The sequence below is a fragment of the Mirounga leonina genome, unplaced genomic scaffold (assembly GCF_011800145.1).
Source record: "Mirounga leonina isolate KUSES-001 unplaced genomic scaffold, KU_Mleo_1.0 Mir_114, whole genome shotgun sequence".
NCBI lineage: Eukaryota > Metazoa > Chordata > Mammalia > Carnivora > Phocidae > Mirounga > Mirounga leonina.
In genome coordinates, this window is record NW_023270265.1 from 41,311,047 (window position 1) to 41,322,234 (window position 11,188).

The 11,188-nt window shown below is 36.4% G+C and overlaps 1 pseudogene; it reads right to left on the minus strand.

Annotated features, from left to right (window-relative positions):
- Positions 1-3,966: 3,966 nt before the first annotated feature.
- LOC117998549 lies at positions 3,967-4,578 on the minus strand (annotated as a pseudogene).
- Positions 4,579-11,188: the final 6,610 nt, after the last annotated feature.

The window sequence follows — 11,188 nt, forward strand, 5'->3', positions numbered from 1 at the left end:
CAACAAAAATGAGCTAAATAGAAGCCAGAATTACATGGTAAAAGTGAAGTGATTTCCTATAAGAAAGTGTTTTTCTTTTCTGATTGTTTATTAAAAGAGTAAAAACCATGTCAGTTAGGTCAAATATGTAGTTGGCTCAGAGAGAAAAATAATGGCAGTTATTTAAGATCTGGAATCAAAGTGGTTCTGCAAAATGTTTATTGTCTTATAGTTTTAAAAATCCTTCTTACTAATTTTAAGATCTACTGGGGCAGTAATTTAAAAGGGGGAGAAGGATTGCATACATAAAGACAACATACCAGAGTTGAAGAGAGTCACTTTTTTTTTTTTTTAATCCTGCACATATCCTATGTCTAATGATATGTGCAGAGATGTTTGGTATTGAGAAACCAAATACCAGGGCTTAGGAAAATAACACATCTTAAAGGAGTAAAATGCTGAAATTTCTAATTTTAAACTGTTATAATGCCTGTTGCAATGAATAAGAACAATTTTACCAGAAAGTAAAAATAGTCAACACTTATTCTCCAATAGTGGAGGATTTCACCAGTTGAAAATATTTACTAAGTGCTGCACCTTTAAGTCAAGTCCCATAAGGAGACTTATTCCAAGCACTGTGAAAGATTTTTCCCTTTGGGCATCAGCGTCTCTAAAATTGCACCTTGTGAATCGATTGTAGGACAATTATAGTGCTCTTAGTGTTTAAATAACCCACTAGGTCACTCCCATGTACATTATATAACAGATATTCATTATTTTCCAGTTGGAGGTTCAGAGACATAAGGGCAACAAGAAGCTTTCCCAAAATATCACAATCTTCAGACTTCAAATACACACACACATGCACACACACAGTTCAAATATACATACAACTCAAATATATACAAAACTTATGTACATATGGCAAAACTCCAGAGTTATGTTGAAGATACATAGATAGATTAATCTTCACATAACCAGTCAAAAAAAAAGAAAGAAAGAAAGAAAAGAGTGTTTGGCAAGTTGATTTGAAATTATCACAATAAGCTAGTATCTGGGGGGTTTTGATGATCATTTTGTTTTCATCACTGGATTGATTGATTTATCTTCTGGGATGGAGCAGTGTATGGACACAGTTTGTGGTACTTGAGAAGCAGTGTGGTGTGTAATATAAAGAACTCTAGTCAGCAACCTGGGTCTTAATCCCAAGTCTGCCTATTACTAGCTACATCTCTTTAGGGAAGTAATTTTCCTTCCTTGGACCTCTGTTTCTTCATCTGTAAAATAAGAGTCTATAATAGGAACCACTAAAGCATTCTATAATATTTAATAATTCGAAGTAGTACGTCCACAACACGAAGAAGCAAATTGCATTTTAATTTAATTGAATTTGGTCAATATACTAAAGCAGATTCCCTTTCTATGTAACTTATTAATAAAGGATCCTCTAATTCAAGAGAAAAAAAATCTTCCAAATGCCTTGAGAATTCTCTCTCCCAAATGAAAATGATCATCACAGAAAGGAAGTAAATAAAACTTTTATTAATAGACTGTACATGAGGAAATTGACACTTAACAGCTCGAGATTTGGAAGAAATTACACCTAAGTGTAAGTGGTTTGGGAAAGACTTAAACTCTTCACTTGTAGTAATAAACACAACTACTGTTCGTATTATTTGTAGCTTTTTCGAACTATGAAGACATGCTGACTGAGGAGGGTAGGAATTTATGGACCAGAATAGATATTTGCACAGGAGAATATTTTGTGTGGCTTTTAATTTCCACCTCATGCTATCATACTATTATGTTGTGAAATTTTTGTTCTCTCAACAAAAACTTATGCATGTTGATGCACAGAGGGTGAATTGATTTACTTTAGCTCTTCTATGGTATTGGGCCAGATGAATAAGCCCCATTTGCTCTTTTTCTTTCCAAAAGATGTTTAAATTGTTGCCCATTTTTTACTATCATAAACAATGCTGCAGACATATCTGTCTATGTCTCCTATGTACATGTGCAGGGAATTTTTTTTTTTCGTAATCATGCCTCTTTTTGACAACTGGCTGTGAAATTATTAGGAATTTGTGAATGGTAGGTAGTGTGGAAAACCCATGGGCCTGAGCATCAGATCTGTGTTCTATTCCTGGGTCTGCAACTGAAGAGTTGTAATCCTGACAAGTCATAATCTTTCTGTGCCACTGGGTTCCCTTCCATCTTCAGAATTCTCAAAGTCCTTTTGTATGTATTATATATATTTTTATATTATATGTAATGTATGTTATTGTGTATATATAAATATGTACTATTTATATATAATGTGTATGATATATATGTGTTACATAATAGATATGACATATAATATAATGTATATTATAAATTATGCATATTATACATGCCATATAATACCCATTAACTCCTATTAACTTATATATACTATTTGCTATCTTTTTATACTATATGCACTATTAACATATAATATGTATAACTTATAGTATATTCTTTTAAGTTATGTCTCATAGATATTAATTTATATGTGATTAGTTTATATTTATAAAATCAAATAAATTTACATATATATGAAATTACTGAAGAGCAAAGATTATCGTTATGGAAAAAAGTTTTGTGGAACTTAGATCTGTCTTCAAGTTTCAGTTGTCTCATCATCATGAGCCTTTCTGAAATCTCCTAGAACATTGCAACTTGTATAGACAGATGTATGTGGAGGTTAACAGAGACTGGATAATTTTGAGTAATATTGAAAGTAATGTTTATCAGAGTTATGTAAACTTATCACCTTTGTACTTTGTAAACGTGTTAGCAGTTCTTCATTTTCAGTTAGAATCCAAGATGGAGGATTTTTAAACAAATAATAAGGGATTAAAATTATTATATCTCTGGAACTAATATATATATGTTCATTTGGGACACATTAAAGTAGTGGGCAGTTGGCAAAAACATTTGGTGGTTATGTTTTTTTTTCCCTACGTAGGATCTGGTAATCTAGTAGTCTCTCCCTTTCTACTTATTTAATCTATGCTAAACAAAGCAAAGGGCTTTAAAAGTATTTGATATAGTGTGTGTGTGTGTGTGTGTGTGTGTTATACACAAGACTGGCTGGGTGGAGTGGGGGATTGCATTTTGAGGGACAGATCCAACTCTTCTTGTTCCAAGGTCAGATTTTATACCATTTCTACCTAGCAGTTTTCAACCAGCCTGAACAATGTTTTAGTCCATCTGAATATCTGATAATAAAGATAGTTTTGGCTTGGAACTGGGTGCTTATCTTTTACCCAGCCCTGAATTAGGTCACCTTCAGAGCACTTACAGGTTAAGATATAGGGAAGGATTATCATAAGACTGTATTATAATCATTTTCTAGTTATTGGAATCATCACTGATGATACAAAATTAAGCATAGGACTTAGCTTGGCAATGTAGACCTAAAAGAAATACCTGCTTCCAGGAAGTTAAGTAGTATAACGGAAGGAACATTGAACTGACAAAAGTTGTTTGACTCAAACAGCAAATGGCTTATATGACCTTGAGCAACTTAAATTCTTCCTCAATAAAATAGCAACTGTAAATTTCTTTTATCGCCGTACTTGGATCTCAGATTACCGAGAACATCTCCCCGACAGTCTGACATCAATGAGCCACTGTATTTTACTGTGGTTGTTTATCAGGCTTATGCAAGAGGATAAGGTATTTACATTATGTAATTTGTGCCTATAACTGTGCCCTTGTAACCTGAAGTCTTAAAAATATTGAAGAAGTTAAAAAAAAAAAAAAAAACCACTCCCATCCAAGTATGAAGGGCTTTGTGTGAATTTTTTTTTTGGGGGGGGGAAAGGGGTACCAAATTACTTTGTTTGAAGAATGGTACAAATGAAAGAAGTTAAGTTGATGTTTTGGTACAACTTACAGAAAAGGTAAAGGTAACCCCAACATGCATGCACTGCCTTGGTGACCAGGAAAGTCACCCTTGTGGCTATGGGAAGAAAGCCTAAGGCTTAGCTCTCACTATCATTGTTTCCCAAGGTGTGCTTGTCAAAGAGATACTCTGCCATGCCAGATTTGGGAGCCCCCATCTTGCGCAGGTTGGTTATGTGGTCACCAAATTCTTTGATGGATTTCACCTGCTCATTCAGGTAAAGAGTCTCAATGAAGTCACACAAATGGGGGTCATTTTTATCAGTGGCCAGTTTGTGCAGTTCCAGTAGTGACTGATTCACGCTCTTTTCCAAGTGTAATGCACACTCCATTGCATTCAGCCCGTTCTTCCAGTCATCACGGTCTGGTTTCTTGATATCCTAAAGGAAAATTTGGCCACCTTGTTGGCTCTGCAGCTTCATGAGTTTCTCAGCATGTTCCCTCTCCTCATGAGATTGGTGAAGAAAATATTTGGCAAGGTTCTTCAAAGCCACGTCATCGCGGTCAAAGTAGTAAGACATGGACAGGTAGACGTAGGAGGCGAATTTCTAAGTTAAAAGTTTTGCCTAAATCCTCTTTGTAATTTTGAGGGTTTTTGTTTTCCTTTTCTGTATGCACTTGGACACTGGAAAGGAATGGAGCAAACTGGCTTCCTGAAGTCTCGTGCATTAGGCACTTCTAGAATCAAGGGCTGGCAACATTTTCTAAAACAAGATTTTTCTCCACAGTTCCTGGGATACAGACATTCGCTCAACTTTCCTTGAGTGCCTAGCCCAGGATATGTTTCATCCCTTGGGCACCTAACTACCTGTGTGACTTTGGGCAAATCATGTCAACTCTCTAAATTTAGGTTTGTTTGCCTAAACAATGGGTTGTTGGGGGGATTAAATGAAGGGTTGGGCACAGCTAAGGGAGGGCCTGGTATGTAGGAAGTGCTCAAAAGATGTTTGTTGATGTTGGGTTGATGGCGCAACTCCACTTCTCTTTGCAACTGCTTTCCTCATATCTGAAGGCAAAGAATGGACAGCACAGTTGTTCTGGGCTGTTCTTCACCAAGTAATTAAGGATCTGGGGCTGCAGCAGATGCCTAGTGGGCGAGAGCCAGGGAATGAAGACCCTGAGTTACTTTTGTCCTAAGCCAAATGCAACGTTGTTAGACCCTTTTTCCAAACAGAAATATAAGAACCCCTTAATAATATTTCAAACCTTCATTTGAAATTTAATAATGATTTGTTAAACTATCATTTTAACATCTTCATAAGAGTTAATCTGATTTCTGAATTGCAGAAAAATAAGGACTCCCTAAATTACACAGCTTCCATCTCTACAAGTAGCTGAATTAGAAACTTAATTGATCATATATCAGATAATATTTTAATATACTAGGTTTTCACATTGAATTGTGAAAACAATGAATTTGAAAACAACAGTATGCCATCCTTTGGCACACTTAGTAACAAACATTGGCAACTAATCAGTGTTTTCTGACTCCCATGTACCACTACTCCAATTTTAAGCATGTTATCTCTTTTAATAAAAACAATAGCTAACATTTGCTGATTGCTCACCTTATGCTAAACTCTTTAACATCACAATCTCATTTAATTTCAAAGAGGTAACATTACAGTCAACACAAACATTCCCACTGTGTTTTCCTAACCCATCAGGAAGAATGAAGGGAGTCTGTGTGGTGAACTCTCCTCTTCAGGCATGACTCTCATCAGGACGAGGCAGGAAGCTTGGAAACCAAATCCTTCATATCCTTTGAACAACTCCTGTACTCCAGTTGGCTTTGAGCATTATCATAATATCCTTGACACAATCCCAGAGCCTAGCACTGCTTTAGTGAAAGCACAGACAAGCAAAAAACAATTGATCTATTTTGCAACTCGTAGCATCTTCCGTCAAGCAGCGGTTGGACATCCATAAACTGCAGAGGGATTGAAATGTATTAGTGAACACGTTGAGAAAAGAAAATCACTGTTTACATTCCTGAATTCTTGCACTTTCATAATCAAAAGACAAAATGCTGATACTGATACGTAGTCTCTTGTGGAAAAATACTGGGTTCTCATTCGGGAGTACAAAACTCACACACCATCTCAACCTACCAATTACATTTATTGGATATTTGCTGCAGAGTAAAACACAATAATGTATGTAAAAGCATTTTATTAAACTTTTTATAAATATAAGAATTTTATAAATATAAGATTTTATCATAATTTTAGGTGTGTATCTATTAAATATATACCTCTTAGCATTCACACATTCTCCTAGCATCAAAAGTTGCTTAAAATGATTAAGGGTTGAACAGATTTAAAGGCAAGAAAATTCTAGTTTGCTATCATTCAAACTATGTTAAATCCAATCAGCTTTATAAGGCAGTGAATAAATAAGAACTTGATAGCTAAGTGGATAAATATATGTGATGGATCAAAACTGGTTGACCATTGCAGAAAAGATAGATTACGTTGTATTGACAGATTGAATTTAAATTTATTGTGAAATGAAAAGCCTAGTGCCTTCTTGGAAAAACATACTCTCGCAAGCTCATGTGGCTGTAAGGTTGATAACATGTTGATAATAACTGATGTGTTTTTCATTCCCAGTAGTACCCAGTCCCCTTGTGACTTTCCTCCCAGTTTCAGGCAGCATCAAGCAGAGCCAGACTCATTGCTGTTCCAGGATCCATTCTCAGCTTTGCCATTTCCAAGTAGCCAGGAGGGAAAGAGGTATAAAAACCAAAGTTCATGCAGTAAATGAAGAATTTTGGAAGGAATGCAATTGAGGAAAGATGTCACTGGTCAGGGAGAAGGGGGAAAAGGGAGACTGGGACCTGCTGGACCAAATCTCATCCACATAGAGAGTCTCTAATATTTCTCATATTAAAGCAATGACTCATTTGACCTTACATCCCCTCTGGCTACCATCCCACTTTTCCATTTCTTTTTGGAGAAAAATTTCCGGAAAGATGTGTCCACACTTGCTCTCTTTCTCCCATTTTCTCTTGAACATGCTCCAATCAGATTTTTGTCTCAGCCATTCTACACCTACATATTGCCTGGGTCAATTTTCAGTCGTCCTCTTTGGCTGATGAGCAGCACTTGATACAGTTAATCACATATCCTTCATCCATTGGGTACCAATACTGTTCAAGTTTCTAAAGCAAAGACATCCTAGAAGAACACCAAGGTTCAGAGGGATGCCTACCCTGTTGTAGCATTTGGTGTGTTATAGTAGGATGTCACTGTGACACATGATGGTAAGTAATGAAAACATAAACAAGTTTACTGTACTCATTTTGTATATTTTTTAAATTATGCTTAAAATACGTTTTATATTCATCCACTGCTCTGACCATAAAGTTTATTAAATAACTTGAACCAGTTGATTGTCTAAAAAGCATGATCACTGAGGAGAACACTAATTTGATAGTTCTAATGAAGAACTTGGGGCTTGGATTTCAGGCATAGATATTTGAGTCCTGGGCCCTGTGTCTGATTTAGTGATATATATATATGCCTACAATGTTATATATGCAATATATAGTATATAATAGGTATGTGATTGCTAATATATTTAATAGTACATAATATGTTATTATAACTATATGTAAACATTATATATTGTAAACATTATACTATACTATATTAAATATAAAATATGCAATCACATAATATTATATACCATTTATTATATTATTTATAAGCTGTGTATGGGATATATATTATTAGTATGTATAATTTTATACTATGTATATAGTTTATAGGTTTTTTGGGCTGCACAAACCTGAGATTCCTACCAGTTAAATTGCTTAAGTGGAGCAAAATTAGAGATAGGGAATAGAGATATGGATATTGAAGTCTAGGAGCCAATTCTGGGCTTGGTGTCCCAGAGATCCGAGCTGGAGCACGAGACGTTTGGGATTCTCAGCAGCGGGGTTTACAGCTTGCCCCTGTGATCCACCACGGATGTGCCTCTCAGCTCAGTCTCTTTTCCTCTTCTCACTGTGTGGCTTACTACCCACTCCTACCCTGGACTCTGTGTCTTGTCCCTGCCTCACGGCTCTCACATCTTCCTCATCTGAATGCTCCTTCTCCTTGCCAGGACTTAAGTTCATGACCCAGAAGGAGTGTTGTCAACCCAGCTCAACTTTTCTTGAGGCAGGCCACATCACAGCAGCTCGGTTTCCATCACCTGTGCATAGGGAGGGTGGAAGGAGAGAGCTGGGGACCTGTGGGCTGCATCGGGTTTCCCCTTCATTAGGGATGTGGGCAGGGCCAAGTCACTTGGGCTGTGCTGTTGGGAGGCAGATACGATTATTGACATACAAAAGATACTAAAACATAGACATTGAACACTTTCAGTGTGGTTCAGATTTCAGGGTCAAGCTTCCTTTAGGAACAAAATACATTCTACTTCTCAGCTTAAATGAAATAAAGTGTTCAAAAATCACTAAATGTAAGCTCTTGGAACGTAGATGTTGTATGATAGAAGCATATATTACTCCAAGTATTTCTTTCTGTATTCTATTAATGTTTGCAGTTTTTTTTAAATTGTTGGCCTAATAATGACTGCTAATTATAATTGCTAATATTCTCTAGAGTAGAAGGCTTTCAAATCACCTTCCAGCATTAATACCTATTAAAAAAAAAAAAAAAACGAAAACCAGAGTTGCTTTTGGAATTTCCTGGATTCTTCTGTTTGTCATGCAAATATTCAGTTCTGCTCTTTTTATGATAATATGAAATAAAGTAGTTTCTCATAGTAACATTGTAAATCATTTGCTTTCTATTACATGCAGCTGGTTTTGTTACTGTAATGATTTTCTATGAGTGCATATTGCAGAACACATAAGATGCAACGTGATATTCTTTTATTCAGAATTTATATGCAATTATTGTTTGCCCAGAAATAATGAGACAATTTGGAAATATAGTAATTTATTGTAATACATTTTTTTTAAATAGGAATCTACATTGAGGGGGAAAAAAATCCTAATTTCTAAAAATGACATGCCATCTCTTTTTGTTATACAGACTAGAGTTTTCATCTCACTGAAAATTCAATATCAAAATTAAAAACAGCTGAGGTAGTTACTCGGGTGCCTTCCTTCAGCTTATTCAAAAGAATACGGGATGAACGGTAAGAATTAAGTAAACCACAAATTATTTTGGAGTCTCTGGTTTGTATTATAAATAAATTTTTCACTGCTGGTTGTTTTTTCAAAAATATTGACTGTATTTTTGATATTCATTCTTGTGATCTGATGTAAACGATGTCCTACCAATTTAATGTATTGTTTGTTCATGATTACATTTTTCATTACATTCACATGCTATAAATATTTCTCACTCTGCTCTTTTGGATCTCCCCCAAATAGCCATAGCGTTTAAGACATGTCATGGAAACTGTTATTAAGAGAACTATCCCCCTTTTGTGTTGGCACATACTAATTTTACACCTTGAATAGAGTCTAACCACATCAACAATGAAATATCTATTTTTAAGAAACCAAATTGAAGAGCATTTATTAAAGGGCAACAACAAAATAGTCAAAACAGTATCACTCTGGCATCAAAATTTTCTTCCTCATTGATCTGAACTAGAATTTTAAAATACTTTTTGGTAAATTTGCATTAGTTTGCATTTTGATGACATCAAAGTCGGTTAGTTTTTGGTTTTGAAGTATAAATGCTGTGAACATTTTTTTATATTCTTAAAATTGGTAAATTAATACAACATCCTCACATTTCATTCTTAATTACAAAAGTAACATTACCAACACAGTGCATTGTGCAAAATAGGAAAGAAAGATTACCAGTTACTGTCCATGGGCCACATATTTTAAAAGTGTGTTTAATTCTCAGAACAATGTTCCATTTTATTCTCATTTTCTCAGTGGTTCCTGTGTCTCTTTACAAAGGAGCACAAAGTTTATAAAAGGGAGAAGAATGGGGAGAAAATACACTAAAGGTTTTAGAGCCAGGAAAGTGATAAGAAGGATCCTCTTTAGGGGCCATCAGTGATAGAGGGGACAGTGCGACCCTGACTCTGCTCAAAGAAAGCCATGCGCTCTATCTACACAAGGGCCACCATACTGCAGGACATAGAAACATGTAGAACCAGTCAGAGCAGCAAAATGACAATGAACCTCTCCACGTTGCTGACTAGTGACCACTTACCCACAAAGATCCTTCCTCTTCCCAGAGATGTTACATCTTCAAACAGGGTAAGGTCATCTCAAACCACATGTCCCCTCCCCTCTTATCTCACCCCCATTGAAAGAGAAAGCCAAGCTGCCTCCCCATCTCAAGTCCTTTGAGCCATTCACCTGGGGTGAGGTAAGGCTTTGTAAGTGTTTTGAAGAGCCAGACCTTAGTTCCAGAGTGGCCCATTATGAAACCTGCTGCAGATATTGTTAAGGAACGTGTTGACCATTAACATCTTTAAAAACCACCAGAAGGAGCAACTGGTCAAGCCAAGAGAAGTTTATTAGATCTATTACAATAAGAGTCAACACCGCCTTGACATGGTCTCAGAGGTGCCTCAAAGTGGGGAAATTGAGAAAGGGATTAGAGTCTGCGCTGGTGATACTGAAGGGAGTGTTGCAAGCAGGAATAGAGGTCACGGGGGGGAGGGGACGGGGTGGTTAGATGGGGCAGGCTGTGCCATAATGGCTCTGAGATGTGCAAAGCAAGGCTAGGATTTGAAGGGAATCTTGTTGAGCAAGTTGCTAGGCTTAATCAGTAAGCTATTTACAGTTTTATAGTCTTATCTTCCAGAATGGGTCTATAGTCTTCCAGAACAGCTGTTTTCTGGATCAAACAGACAAGTTATTTTGCACATTACCATTGCAAGCAGATTTTTCACTGGAAAGTTTTCTCCTATGTTCAAAATCTTACACACACACACACACCCGGTGTCTCAACTGCACCAGAAATTAAGATAAAACTACAGAAACATTTGTAAAACAAAGACCAACTGGCATTTCAGCTCCAAAACCTAGGGTGGATTTTGTTCTCCATAGGTTAATCAAAGATGGTTGTTTCAGCCCAATGCCCTGTGAGACTAAGACATTCATGGGATGGTGGAGGTGGTTCTCCATATATGAGGGAAGAAAGGAAAGGGAAGGGAAGGGAAGGGAAGGGAAGGGAAGGGAAGGGAAGGGAAGGGAAGGAAGAAAGAAAGAAAAGAAAGAAAGAGAGAGAGAGAGAGAGAGAAAGAAAGAAGGAAGGAAGGAAGGAAGGAAGGAAGGAAGGAAGGAAGGAAGGAA